The sequence below is a fragment of the Triticum urartu genome, chromosome 1A, assembly GCF_056163025.1.
Source record: "Triticum urartu cultivar PI428250 chromosome 1A, HENAU_Tu73, whole genome shotgun sequence".
In the NCBI taxonomy this organism is placed as follows: Eukaryota; Viridiplantae; Streptophyta; class Magnoliopsida; order Poales; family Poaceae; genus Triticum; species Triticum urartu.
The window spans coordinates 105,385,191-105,400,863 of record NC_141873.1 but is presented as its reverse complement, the minus strand read 5'-3'; positions in this window follow the sequence as shown (position 1 = coordinate 105,400,863).

Genomic DNA, 15,673 nt, shown 5'->3' with positions numbered 1-15,673 from the left:
ACAGCTCTAATAATTCCAATTGGTGAAATAGTATCTCTTTTGGCAAGTTTAATTGTGACATCAATACCTTCTAACTCAGCAGGTGCAATTTCATTCTTAATTTCTTTGTATAAAGTATGCGGTATAACACTAGCACTAGCACCCATATCACATAAGCCATGATAACAATGATCTCCTATTTTAACAGAAATAACAGGCACGTCTACCACGGGTCTATGTTTATCTTTATCACAAGGTTTAGCAATTCTAGCAGTTTCACCTTCGAACTGAATAACATGCCCATCAATATTATCAGACAAGAGATCTTTAACAATAGCAATATTAGGTTCTACTTTAACTTTCTCAGGAGGTGTATAAGTTCTAATATTGCTTTTACAAACAACAGTTGAAGCTTTAGCATGATCCTTTATTCTAACAGGGAAATGTGGTTTCTCAACATAAGAAGTAGGAACAATAGGATCATTATAAGTAACATCCTTTTCTTCAACTTTAATAGGTGCAGCTACTTTTACTTCTATGGGAGGATGATATTTAAACCACTTCTCCTTAGGGAGATCAACATAAGTAGCAAAATATTCACAGAAAGAAGCTACTATCTCAGAGTCAAGTCCATATTTAGTGCTAAACTTACGGAAAATATCGGTATCCATAAAAGATTTAACACAATCAAACTTAGGTGTCATACCTGACTCCTTACCTTCGTCGAGGTCCCAATCTTCAGAGTTGCGTTTAATTCTATCCAATAAATTCCATCTGAATTCAATAGTCTTCATCATAAAAGAGCCAGCACAAGAAGTATCGAGCATGGTGCGATTGTTTTCAGAAAGCCGAGCATAAAAACTTTGCATAATTATTTCTCTTGAGAGCTCATGATTGGGGCAGGAATATAACATTGATTCAAGCCTCCCCCAAGCTTGAGCGATGCTTTCTCCTTCGCGAGGCCAGAAATTATATATATAATTGCGATCACGATGAACAAGATGCATAGGGTAATACTTTTGATGAAATTCCAACTTCAATCTTTTATAGTCCCAGAATCTCATATCATCACATAGCCTATACCATATCAATGTGTCTCCCTTCAAACATAAAGGGAAAACCTTCTTCTTAGCAACATCATTGGGTATAACTGCAAGCTTAAATAATCCACAAACTTCATCCACATATATTAAGTGCTCATCGGGATGCTTTGTTCCATCTCCGGTAAAAGGGTTAGCTAGCAGTTTTTCCATCATACCCGAAGGAAATTCAAAAGGAGTTTCATTTTCAATAGGTTCAGTAGGTTGAGGAGCAACTCTTTGCTCTACTGGACGAGGTGAAGATACCCCGAACAAGCCCGTCAGAGAATTACTTTCCATAGTAACAAGTGACAGTAAATTTCAGCACACTATATAAATTTTTCCTTACCAAATTCCACCTACCAAAGGCGCTACACTCCCCGGCAACGGCGCCAGAAAAGAGTCTTGATGACCCACAAGTATAGGGGATCTATCATAGTCCTTTCGATAAGTAAGAGTGTCGAACCCAACGAGGAGCAGAAGGAAATGATAAGCGGTTTTCAGCAAGGTATTCTCTGCAAGTACTGAAATAAGTAGTAACAGATAGTTTTGTGATAGGATGAATTGTAACGAGCAACAAGTATCAAAAGTAAATAAAGTGCAGCAAGGTGGCCCAATCCTTTTGTAGAAAAGGACAAGCCGGAACAAACTCTTATAATAGGAAAAGCGCTCCCGAGGACACATGGGAATATCGTCAAGCTACTTTTCATCACATTCATATGATTCGCGTTCGATACTTTGATAATTGAATATGTGGGTGGACCGGTGCTTGGGTGCTGTTCTTACTTGAACAAGCATCCGACTTATGATTAACCTCTATTCCAAGCATCCGCAATTACAACAAAAGTATTAAGGTAAACCTAACCATAGCATGAAACATATGGATCCAAATCAGCCCGTTACGAAGCAACACATAAACTAGGGTTTAAGCTTCTGTCACTCTAGCAACCCATCATCTACTTTTTACTTCCTAATGCCTTCCTCTATGCCCAAATAATGGTGAAGTGTTATGTAGTAGACATTCACACAACACCACTAGAGGCTAGACAACATACATCTTATCAAAATATCAAACGAATACCAAATTCACATGACTACTCATAGCAAGACTTCTCCCTTGTCCTCAGGAACGAACGTAATTACTCACAAAGCATATTCATGTTCATAATCAGAGGGGTAATAATATGCATATAGGATCTGAACATATGATCTTCCACCAATTAAACCAACTAGCATCAACTACAAGGAGTAATCAACACTACTAGCAACCTACTAGCACCAATCCCGGACTTTGAGACAAGAATTGGATACAAGAGATGAACTAGGGTTTGGAGATGAGATGGTGCTGGTGAAGATGTTGATGGAGATTGCCCTCTCCCGATGAGAGGAGCGTTGGTGATGACGATGGTGATGATTTCCCCCTCCCGGAGGGAAGTTTCCCCGGCAGAACAACTCTGCCGGAGCTCTAGATTGGATCCGCCAAGGTTCCGCCTCGTGGCGGCGGAGTCTCGTCCCGAAAAGTTCCTTCCTATTTTTTCTCATTGAAAGACTTCATATAGGACAAGATGGACGTCGGAGAGCCACCAGGGGGCCCACGAGGTAGGGGGCGCGCCCTAGGGGGGGCGCCCCCCACCCTCGTGACCAGGGTGTGGGCCCCCTGGCCTTCATCTTTGGCGAGGATTTTTCTTTATTTATTTTAAGATGTTCCATGGAGTTTCAGGACTTTTGGAGTTGCGCAGAATAGGTCTCTAATATTTGGTCCTTTTCCAGCCTAGAATTCCAACTGCCGGCATTCTCCCTTCTTATGTAAACCTTGTAAAATAAGAGAGAATAGCCATAAGTATTGTGACATAAAGTGAAATAACAGTCGATAATGCGATAAATATTGATATAAAAGCATGATGCAGAATGAACGTATCAGGAGCGGTGGTGGTGATGGCCGTGGTAGTTTCCGTCGGTCCCGGGGTTGCCACCGGGAGGCCCATCATCAGAGAAGCAAGGGCGGCCCACGTGGTTGGGGGGCTCAGAGGCGATCCCGAGGTCAAAGCCCTGGTCGTTGAAGAACACGCAGATGGTGGCCCGCGGCTTGGAGGAGTCTAGGCACTTGACCTTGACCCGGACCTCCTCCTCTTTGCGGACGGAGAGCTCGTCCACCACCACCACCTTGCCCAGGATCTAGGACATCTGGCGAATGACAACCTAAGACCGAGCAATGTCTGGGTGGCCACCCACCAGCATCCAGGACGGCCACCGCCTTTGGGTCGAGGACTGGCTTAGTGATGGTGACAATGAGCTGGTGGAGGGCAAGGGTGATCTGACCACTTCGAGTGGCATAGCCGTAACTAATGGCGTCTGGGAAGATCACAGTGAAGACGTTGCCGGCAGAAGGGGTGGCCTTCCAGTCCCACTGGCACCGGTAGATGTGGTTGACCTCCGCCCCGATCATCTCCGGGAAGGCCACCCCGTCCACCACCGTGACAATCTCTAGGAGCGAGGGGGTGCGGGAGGGATGTCGGGGACCTCGAGGTAGAAGAACCCCAACCCCTCGATGCCGTGACCGTTCATCATGAGCTCAGCCGGCACGGGACGATTTGGGCACAGAAGGGTGGGGTGGCCCGGGTCCTTGCAGATATAGCAGCACTGAGGGTTGACGCGGGAGACTTAGGAATGGCCCACCACACCGCAATTGAAGAACAGAGGGCGGGGGATATCGGACATCGGCCCCGTGGCTGACGAAAAGCCCGGGGCAGGCAGGGCGGGGGCAGCCAAGATGCCGCGGCCCTAACCGCGACACTTCTTCTTTTTGTTCTGGCCTTGGCGGTCGCGAGCTGAAGCGCCACCCGCAATAGTCGCGGGAGCCGGAGGGGCCACGTCGGCTGCGTGAAGAGGAACGTACTTCTGGGCCACGGCGGGAGGCGGGGGTGCTTGAGGACAGGGGGCGAGGAGGGCACGAAGGCGAAGGGGAGCGGCCACGACCCTGGGGCGGGGAGGGCGAGCGGCATCGCCCGTGCCAATCAGCCGCAGCGCCTGGCAGCGAGCGGGAACGACCATGACGGTCGGAGCGGCCCGGGGAATGGCGATCGGCCCAACGGCCGTCCTAGAGCTCACACAGCTCCCTCCGAAGCTTCTCCTCATGGCGGACCGTGTCCGGGGAGGGTCGGGGCCGGTCGTCGTAGCGGCGCTTGCGACACGCCTCCCCGTCGTCCCATTCCTGCGACATGGACCGAGTGGGTGGGGAGGGAGGAGGGGGGATGGGGTGCAAGGCAGCGGAACAGGCGGCGGGGACGACGCGGCGGGCGGCGAGCTCGGGGAGACGAGGGTGGGCGAGTTGGTGGCGGCGGGGAGAGGGGTCGACGCACGCGGGAGGCCATATGCCTGGGGCAGCCATGGTGGGCCTAGGGCACACAAGCGGCCTGACCTGGCTGGACCGGCCCAGGCAGCGGGGGGAGGGGGCAACCCAGCAGGAGCAATGGGCCGCAGGGAGGGGCATGGGCCCAGCAGGCCACGCCCACGATCTTCAGGGCCCAGATGGTCTAGGGGGTGGTTACCCAAAGGGTTTCCCCTCCACAGGCGACCGCCGCCTCCGCCTCTGGAGCACCAGAGTCTGGAGACGGAGCGACGATGATTCAAAGGACACAATAAAGGCACAAAAAGGGGAGGAGCGCACGATCGGCGTGGCGAACCTGCAGCGAGGGCGTCGCCGGCGAGGGAGAGGAGCCATTCGGGGACCGACGCCATGAAGCCCTGGCCTTGCCCACCTCCGAGCGGCCGACCACGCCCCAGGAGCACAGACGGCGATGCCGGGCACCGGCTCCGCCCAGGACGAACCTTGCGGCCCGGGCGCCGGGGCGGAGCGCAGCGGCCGCCGCGAGCCAGCGGCAAAGCCTTGCGCGGGCGAGACTGAGCTACCGGCCACGCAGGGCGGCATGGCTCGCCCAGGGTCCTGGGGGGAGCAGGCCGGACGAGCGGCAGAGGGGAGGAAGGGGCGGAGTCGGCATCGTCCTCGACCAAATCATCCCACCAGAGCCACACCGGGGAGGTGGGGGGAGCTGTCGCCGGAGCAGGGGGCGATATCGGCGACTGCGAAGGAGGTGGAGGCGTCAGGGATACGTCGGGGTAGGGCAGGGCGCTGGGATCGCCGGTCGCCGCGGGCGAGGCCACGGGCGGGGGCGAGTCGCCAGAGCCAGCGCAAGCCATCCTCTTGGCGATTTTAAACTAGTTTTGCCACGTGAGTCCACAGTATCTACCTATAGGCGGTATTCTTTGGCCATTCTAAGAAAATTTGTATGTGCCATCTCTAATATTCCAAATAAATTTCTCTTTTGTGTACTCGTACCGCTCACGAGGTTGTGAGGGGTGGCTAATATTTTCCATGCTAGATGTGTTGTTCTCACGATGAGTGTTTATTCACTTGTCATTGCACGAGAGTAAGGCAAAGGTATTAGGGATGCCCAGTCCCGAAATGAAAAATGAATTTACTTTATGTTGTCAAATAATAAATTCCTTGGAAAGTGTTGGTATGGAAGGCACCCGTGGATACGGTTAGTCATGGAAAGTGAAAGTATGGTGGAAAAAGGAATAAAATTTATTTTCTGTTTCGAACCACCAATGATATATCTAGCATGGAAAGTGTTGGGAACTCTAAGTCATTTTCGTTGGTGGGAAAACTATGCCTCTCAAAATGTTTTTATCTCTCAATTTTCGCTTTGAGCTCTCGCACCTCTACAAATCCCTACTTCCCTCTATGAAGAGCCTTTCTTTTATTTTATGCAATTTTTATTTTGAATTTGAATCTCCATCTTCTCTTATAAAGCACCAACTAGGGGCGCTATGATCGTACTTGAGCATTGGGTGTAGTTAATATGCGAGTGCGTTTCATGAATGGATCAACTATTGAGCACAATGGGCTAGGGATAACCTAATTTATCGTTGATATTCTGAAAGACATGGTTGCTTGTTAGTATGCTTGAGTATTTAACTTATCATGTCAAAACTAGACTATTGCTTTGAATAATATAAAAAGCCCAAATGTCCATGCTATAAAGAAAAGAATATGAGATGACATGTCAGTTAGCATTCCACATCAAAAATTCTGTTTTTATCATTGGCCTACTAGAGGACGAGCAGGAATTAAGCTTGGGGATGCTGATACGTCTCCAACGTATCTATAATTTTTTATTATTCCATGTTGTTATATTATCATTCTTGGATGTTTTATAATCATTTTATATCATTTTTGGTACTAACCTATTGACATAGTGCCAAGTGCCAGTTGTTGTTTTTTGCATGTTTTTTGACATCACAGGAAATCGGAGACAATAGCAACCTATGTTGTTGTTTTTTGGTACTAACCTATTTACTTTATATTGATGTGCATTACCGAGAGGGCCCAGAGATACCTCTCCGACAATCGGAGTGACAAATCCTAATCTCGATCTATGCCAACTCAACAAACACCATCAGAGACACCTGTACAGCACCTTTATAATCACCCAGTTAGGTTGTGACATTTTGTAGCACACAAAGTGTTCTCCGGTATTCAGGAGTTGCATGATCTGATAGTCATAGGAACATGTATAAGTTATGGAGAAAGCAATAGCAACAAACTAAACGATCATCGTGCTAAGCTAATGGATGGGTCAAGTCAATCACATCATTCTCTAATGATGTGATCCCGTTAATCAAATGACAACTCATGGCTATGGTTAGGAAACATAACCATCATTGATTCAACGAGCTAGTCAAGTAGAGGCATACTAGTGACATTCTGTTTGTCTATGTATTCACACATGCACTAAGTTTCCGCTTAATATAATTCTAGAATGAATAATAAACATTTATAATGATATAAGGAAATATAAATAACAACTTTATTATTTCCTCTAGGGCACATTTCCTTCAGTCTCCCACTTGCACTAGAGTCAATAATCTAGTTTAGATAGTCATGTGATTTAACACCAATAGTTCACATCTTTATGTGATTAGTTCACATCTCCATGTGACTAACACCCAAAGGGTTTACTAGAGTCAATAATCTAGTTCACATCGCCATGTGATTAACACCCAAAGAGTACTAAGGTGTGATCATGTTTTGCTTGTGAGAGAAGTTTAGTCAACGGGTCTGCCATATTCAGATCTGTTTGTATTTTGCAAATTTCTATGTCAACACTGCTTTGCACGGAGCTACTCTAGCTAATTGCTCCCACTTTCAATATGTATCCAGATTGAGACTTAGAGTCATCTGTATTAGTGTCAAAACTTGCATCGACGTAACCCTTTGCGACGAACCTTTTGTCACCTCCATAATCGAGAAACATATCCTTATTCCACTAAGGATAATTTTGACCACTGTCCAGTGATCTACTCCTTGATCACTATCGTACTCCCTTGCCAAACTCAGTGTAGGGTATACAATAGATCGGGTACACGTCATGTCATACTTTATAGAACCTATGGCTTTCATTCTCTTTCTATCTTCTGCCGTGGTCGGCCTTTGAGTCTTACTCAATTTCACACCTTGCAACACAGGCAAGAACTCCTTCTTTGATTGTTCCATTTTGAACTACTTCAAAATCTTGTCAAGGTATGTACTCATTGAAAATATATCAAGCGTCTTGATCTATCTCTATAGATCATGATGCTCAATATGTAAGTAGCTTCACCGAGGCCTTTCTTTGAAAAATTCTTACTCATGTATCCTTTATGCTTTCCAGAAAATTCTACATTATTTTCGATCAACAATATGCCATTCACATATACTTATTAGAAATGTTGTAGTGATCCCACTCACTTTCTTGTAAATACAGGCTTCACCACAAGTCTGTATAAAACCATATGCTTTGATCACTTTATCAGAGCATATATTCCAACTCCGACATGCTTGCACCAGTCCATAGATGGATCGCTGGAGCTTGCTCACTTTGTTAGCACCTTTAGGATCGACAAAACCTTCTGGTTGCATCATATACAACTCTTCTTTAAGAAATCCATTAAGGAATGCAGTTTTGACATCCATTTTCCAGATTTCCTAAAATGCGGCAACTGCTAACATGATTCGGACAGACTTTTAAGCATCGCTACGAGTAAGAAGGTCTCATCATAGTCAACTCCTTTGAACTTGTCGAAAACATTTTGCGACAATTCGAGCTTTGTAGATAGTAACACCACTATCAATGTCCATCTTCCTCTTGAAGATCCAGTTATTCTCAATGACTCACCGATCATCGGGCAAGTCAATCAAAGTCCATACTCTTTTGTCATACATGGATCCCATCTCAGATTTCATGGCCTCAAGCCATTTTGTGGAATCTGGGCTCATCGTCGCTTCCTCATAGTTCATAGGTTTGTCATGGTATAGTAACATGACTTCCAGAATAGGATTATCGTACCACTCTGGTGCATACTGTTGGTGATATTACTACTAGACGTAAACTGGCCAGGAGTAGCCGGATTAGCATTATGAAGATTAGAAGCCTATGAAGACGTAAGAATGATGGCGCTTTATGAAGGCCCAAGGCTCGGAGGCGAGTTAAGGCCTATAGATGTAAACTGACCTAATTATGTAACTTGCATTGTAAGATAGGAAGTGTAGAGACCGAACAGGACACATTTATGATCCGGATTCGGGACTCTGTAAACCGGCGGGTGTCAACCTATGTATATAAAGGGACGACCCGGCAGCGGTTGAGGGAGAACAGACAACAACTCGAGAGCCAGTCAAAGCGGATTCGCTCCCTGGTCATCGAAACCCTAGCAATACCAATCGCAACTAGACATAGGCTTTTACCTTCATCGAAGGGGCCGAACTAGTATAAACTCCCCGTGTCCCCTTGTTCGGTTTAACCCCTTTAAGCTAACCCATTGCGATGGCTCCACGACTAAGTCCTTTCACGAGGACATCTGCCGTGACAAACCCACGACAATTGGCGCCCACGGTGGGGCTATCGCATGATGGTTTCGAGTTCATAAAGGGCAGCTTTGATGGACTCAAGGGATACGCTGTGGGCCGGATGACGAAGAGTCATCGCGACAAGCTCTACATCGACAACGCGGGATGGGTCCCCGAGGCCAATTCGATCGAATACGGGTACCGGGTCCCCTTTGGTGGAATTCACGTCTTCATCTGCAAGATTGGCGAACCGGGCCATGAGCCTGACACCGGCACCGACATCATCGAGACGGCACAGCGTGCAAGCCCATCCCCGGTTAAGCCCGTGGCGAAGCATGTTTTCGTAGGTGTCATCCATGGAGCAGGATATGAGGACGGACCGGCATCCAATGGAGAAACCATTGTCTGCTCCGACGATGAGTCTTCTTGAGAGACCGAATCGCTCTATCAGTTGCAGGATGGCCGGATTGGTGGAGGTTCCAAGGGCAACAGTATTCTGGACCCCCCTGATCTGCCCAATCGGGCCTCTATCTTCATGGCCGGTACACAATCAGCACCCCGCTCATCAACCGCCGCGGCGATGCTCTCCGGTTCAGCAATAGCAACACCGACAGGGGCAGGGGGCTCTGCGCCACATCCGGCTCAAGTTCTGTCTGACTTGTTCGACGCGTTGGCAACATTAATGGCCGCGGAGGTGGACGCAGTAGCCCGAGATCAGCACAACACAGAGATCGCAAAGGTAAAGGATCAGATAACCCAGGCTAAAGTGAATCTAGCGGCAGAGAATGCTAGGATGGCTATGGAACGGGCCAAGTTGGAAGCTCAGGCCTACCGGATTAGGCTGGATCAGAACGATTTAGAAGAAGTCATGAGAAGAAGATACCGATCGCATCTCCCATCGAGTTATGAGCCAAGAAATCTCTTCAATACGCCAGGAGCAGGAACGAGTAACTAGCCAATATTAAACCGGATGGAGGCACCAGGAACAGGAGCGCTAGTTCAGCCACACGCGATGGACCCGCCTCGTCACAACAACATTGTGCCACAGTATGTTCCAACACCTCCTGGGCATTACTCCAACCCGTTGGACAACATTGTGGCCGCCGCTTCATGATTGGCAGCTCTCCCAACCGACGGTGAATCACCAGTTGCGATTGAGGCACGACAGGCCAGAGATCTCCTTCAAACAGCTCTAAACCAGCAGAAGGCGTATTCACACAATCGTGAGAGGATTCATTCCACCCCCGTCCAAGTCGGAGCTACAGCAGGCACGTTGAGGATGAACCGGCCATATCAAGCAGTGCACGTCACCGTAATCCGCCGCGAGGGCACAATCCGTCAGGGGGAGATGCTAATGCGCAGGATGTGGTGGACCATGGTCGCGTGCGTCGAGAGGCCGAGTTAGCAGCTCTGCACGGAGCCCGTCAACCTACTCCTGTTCACCCAACCGCTTCAGTAGAGCCAGGTGTGGTATTCAGTTCCTTAGGGGTGCCGTGTCTTACCCCCGCTTTGCGTAATGTGAGACTGCCCAAGGATTTCAAAGGACCTCGTAAGGTACCCAACTATACCGCCGATCTGCAGCCAGAAGCATGGGTTGAAAGCTACGAGATGGCGAGATGTTAGATGTGGATGAAGCGGTATGTGCTAAATACTTCACCATGATGTTGGAAGGAACAACTCGTACTTGGTTGAAGAGCTTACCAACTAACTCTGTCGGATCATGGGCCGAATTGAAGCACCAGTTTATCCAGAACTTCAAAGATACTTGTAAGCAACCCATGTCGATTGTGGATCTGGCCTCTTGTGTCCAAGAGGATGGAGAGTCTACGACCCATTGGGTAAAGCGGGTCTCAGCTATTTTGCATTCATCAGATCGTATCAATGCAGATACCGTAGTGCTAACGTTAGAGGGCAATTGCCGTTTTCTGCCGCTCAAACAGAAGTTAGGAAGGCTCAAACGTTACTGCAATGATATGTCAACGCTTATGGCCGCTTTGGTTAAATACGCGGATTCAAATAATACCAAAGACCCTCACTCAGAGGAGGACAAACTGGGGAAAGGGCAAAAGAACGGCAACACCAAGGGTCAGCAGCATAATCCGGCAGGCTAATACGTCTCCGTCGTATCTATAATTTTTGATTGTTCCATGCCAATATTATTCAACTTTCATATACTTTTTGGCAACTTTTTATATAATTTTTGGGACTAACATATTGATCCAGTGCCCAATGCCAGTTCCTGTCTGTTGCATGTTTTTGGTTTCGCGGAATATCCATATCAAACGGAGTCCAAACGAGATAAAAATGGACGAAGCTTATTTTTGGAAAATATGGAAAATTCGGAAGGAAAATCAACGCGAACCAGTGCCTGAGGTGGTCACGAGGCAGGGGGGCGCCCCCCCTAGGGCGCGCCCCCTACCCTCTGAGCCCACTGTAAGGCAGTTGACGCTCTTCTTTTGCCGCAAGAAAGCTAATATTCGGAAAAAAAATCACGGCGAAGGTTTCAGGCTAATCGGAGTTATGGATCTCCATATATATACGAAACAGTGAAACAGAGCCAGAACAGAACGCAGAAACAGAGAGAGACAGAGAGATAGATCCAATCTCGGAGGGGTTCTTGCCCCTCCCACGCCATGGGAGCCAAGGACCAGAGGGGAAACCCTTCTCCCATCTAGGGAGGAGGTCAAGGAAGAAGAAGAAGAAGAAGAAGGGGGCCCTCTCCCCCTTGCTTCTGGTGGCGCCGAAGCGCTGCCGGGGCCATCATCATCACCGCCATCTTCACCAACAACTTCACCGCCATCATCACCAACTCTCCCCCCTATATGCAGCAGTGTAACCTCTCTCTTACCCGTTGTAATCTCTACTTAAACATGGTGCTCAACGCTATATATTATTTCCCAATGACTTATGGCTATCCTATGATGTTTGAGTAGATCTGTTTTGTCCTAATGGCTATTTGAAGATCGTGATTGGTTTGAGTTGTATGTTTTTATTATTGGTGCTGTCCTATGGTGCTCTCCGTGTCGCGCAAGCGTGAGGGATTCCCGCTGTAGGGTTTGCAATATGCTTATGATTTGCTTATGGTGGGTGGCGTGAGTGACAGAAGCACAGACCCGAGTAAGTAGGTTGTTTGCGTATGGGATAAAGGGGACTTGATGCTTTAATGCTATGGTTGGGTTTTACCTTAATGAATCTTTAGTAGTTGCGGATGCTTGCTAGAGTTCCAATCATAAGTGCATATGATCCAAGTAGAGAAAGTATGTTAGCTTATGCCTCTCCCTCAAATAAAGTTCCAATAATGACTACCGGTCTAGTTATCGATTGCCTAGGGACAAATAACCTTCTTGTTGACAAAAGCTCTTTACTAAAACTAATTTAGTTGTGTCTTTATCTAAAAAGCCCCTAGATTTTATTTACATGCTCTTTACTTTCTTCTAAGCTTACCCAAAAACACCTAGAAAGTACTTCTAGTTTCATACTTGTTCTAGATAAAGCGAACATCAAGCATGCGTAGAGTTGTATCGGTGGTCGATAGAACTTGAGGGAATATTTGTTCTACCTTTAGATCCTCGTTGGGTTCGACACTCTTACTTATCGAAAGAGGCTACAATTGATCCCCTATACTTGTGGGTTATCACAGGCCATGGGAACAATGGTAAGCGCAAAGCCGACAACAACTTGGACTTTGTCGCTAACACCAATGCTCAGGGGAATGGCCAGCATCGTAAGGGCAAGCAGCCCCAGAGGGGCGGAGGTTCAGGCCCCAATTTGGAGCGCCTGTTAAATCAACCCTGTCCAAAGCATCGATCAAAGGAGAAGCCAACATCGCATCTTTGGAGGATTGTTATATCATGCGAGATTTCAAGAACTCCAATATGTTTCAGTACGATAATGGCCCGCCCGGCGGTTCAGGAGGTGGTTTCCACGGGCCGGGTTACGGAGGTGGCAGTTCCGGTTCAGGATTTCAGGGCAATCAAACCAGACACATCAATCAAGGGCACCAAGGCAACCAGGGAGGTTACAACCATCAGGGGAACCACCAGCAGCAGCAACAGCAGTCGGGCTATCAAAGCAATCCTAAGCAATTAAATAGTGGGCAATATCATGTCTTCACCACTAGCTTTTGTAAGCGTGATCAGAAGCTTCACAAGAGGGCAGTAAACTCTGTTGAACCGGTGGTGCCTCAGTATTTGCGCTGGTCTGAGCAACCCATTTTATGGAGTAGAGAGGATCACCCGCCCCGAGTTGACAATCCGGGTCATCTGGCCTTAGTGGTGGCCCCTCAAGTTGGAGGATATAAGTTCACTAAGGTACTCATGGACGGGGGAAGTAGTATCAACATTCTATATTACGATACCTTCCGTCGTATGGGGTTGACAGATAGGAATCTTAAACCATCAAACACCGTTTTTCATGGTGTGGTGCCTGGTAAGTTTGCATATCCAGTGGGCAAGATAGCCTTAGAGGTGGCTTTTGGAGATGATCATGATTCAAGATCAGAAACATTGACTTTTGAGGTGGTGAAAATCAAAAGTCTGTATCACGCTTTGTTTGGGCGGCCGGCTTACGCTAAGTTCATGGTGAGGTCGTGTTATGTGTATCTGCAGCTTAAGATGCCAGGTCATAAGGGGACCATCACAGTACACGGGAGCAGGAAGATCGCTCTGGAATGTGAGGAAGGTGATGCGGCTTATGCTAAGTCGGTTTGTGCCATGGAGGAGCTAAAGTTCTATAAGGACCAAGTTGATCCGGCAGATATGACTTCTTTGAAACAGCCAACTACGGAACGCGATCCGGTGTTGAAATTCAAATCGGCCACAGATACTAAGATGATTGATTTTGTTCCTCGCGATTCATCCATGCAGTTGAGCATCAGCGCTAACCTAGATCCCAAGCGCGCTCATCGAGTTCATCCGTGAGAACCGGGACATCTTTGCATGGAAACCTTCTGACATGCCAGATGTACCGAGGGAACTCGCTGAGCACACACTTAACATTGATCCTAAGTTTAAACCGGTCCGGCAGTTTCTCCGCCGCTTTAATGAAGAAAGGCGCAAGGCTACTGGTGAAGAGGTAGCTCGGTTGTTGGCCGCAAGGTTTATCATGGAGGTCTTTCACCCGGAGTGGTTGGCTAATCCGGTGCTGGTTCTTAAGAAAAACGGCACTTGGCGTATGTGTGTGGCTCACCCCCAATCTAATGGTCAAGCAGAGAGGGAAAATCAAGAAATTTTGAGAGGTATTAAACCTCGACTTATGGTTCTTTTGAAGCGGACACCAGGTTGTTGGGTCGAGGAATTACCTTCTGTGTTATGGAGCATCAACACCACACCTAACAGATCTACGGGTTACACACCTTTCTTCATGGTTTATGGAGTGGAGGCAGTTCTTCCTAGTGACATCCGTCATGACTCGCCCCGTGTGGCAGCTTATGTTGAAGCTGATAATGAGACAGCACGTCAGGACTCACTGGACTTGTTAGATGAGGAGCGCGATCTTGCAGCAGCATGTTCGGCGATTTATCAACAAGATCTTCGACGTTATCATAGCCGCCGGGTTAAGACCAGAACCTTTCAAGAGGGCGATTTGGTGCTGCGGCTCATCCAGAATCAGACTGATATGCACAAGTTATCCCCACCTTGGGAAGGACCCTTTGTGGTCAGCAAGAATCTGCACAATAGGTCATACTACCTCATTGATGTTCGAGAGCACAAAGACTCACGTAAATCGGAGGAGGAGACCAAGCGGCCGTGGAATATAGCTCTTCTTCGGCCTTACTATACTTGAGCCATAGGGTGTTCATATGTACATATTTATGACAACGTATATATTATATAATAAACTAGATCCTCGAATAAAGCAGGGTCTCTGTTCTTTTTACATCATGTGTGTGCTTCCAAAAGTTTCTACTGACAAAGGGGAGTTTGGTTAAACCGGTCTCTACAGCCGCACGGATATAAAGAAAATCACTAGGGGGCTTGGTCATATCTGAACCGTAGCTACACCTCTTGATTGGTTTGAAACCACAAAGGGATATCACTAGGGGGCTTGGTTGTTGGAAATATGCCCTAGAGGCAATAATAAATTAGTTATTATTATATTTCCTTGTTCATGATAATAGTTTATTATCCATGCTATAATTGTATTGATAGGAAACTCAGATATATGTGTGGATACATAGACAACACCATGTCCCTAGTAAGCCTCTAGTTGACTAGCTCGTTGATCAATAGATGGTTACGGTTTCCTGACCATGGACATTGGATGTCGTTGATAACGGGATCACATCATTAGGAGAATGATGTGATGGACAAGACCCAATCCTAAGCCTAGCACAAAGATCGTGTAGTTCGTATGCTAAAGCTTTTCTAATGTCAAGTATCATTTCCTTAGACCATGAGATTGTGCAACTCCCGGATACCGTAGGAATGCTTTGGGTGTATCAAATGTCACAACATAACTGGGTGACTATAAAGGTGCACTACAGGTATCTCCGAAAGTGTCTGTTGGGTTGGCACGAATCGAGACTGGGATTTGTCACTCCGTGTTAACGGAGAGGTATCTCTGGGCCCACTCGGTAGGACATCATCATATGCGCAATGTGACCAAGGAGTTGATCATGGGATGATGTGTTACGGAACGAGTAAAGAGACTTGCCGGTAACGAGATTGAACAAGGTATCAGGATACCGACGATCGAATCTCGGGCAAGTACAATACCGCTAGACAAA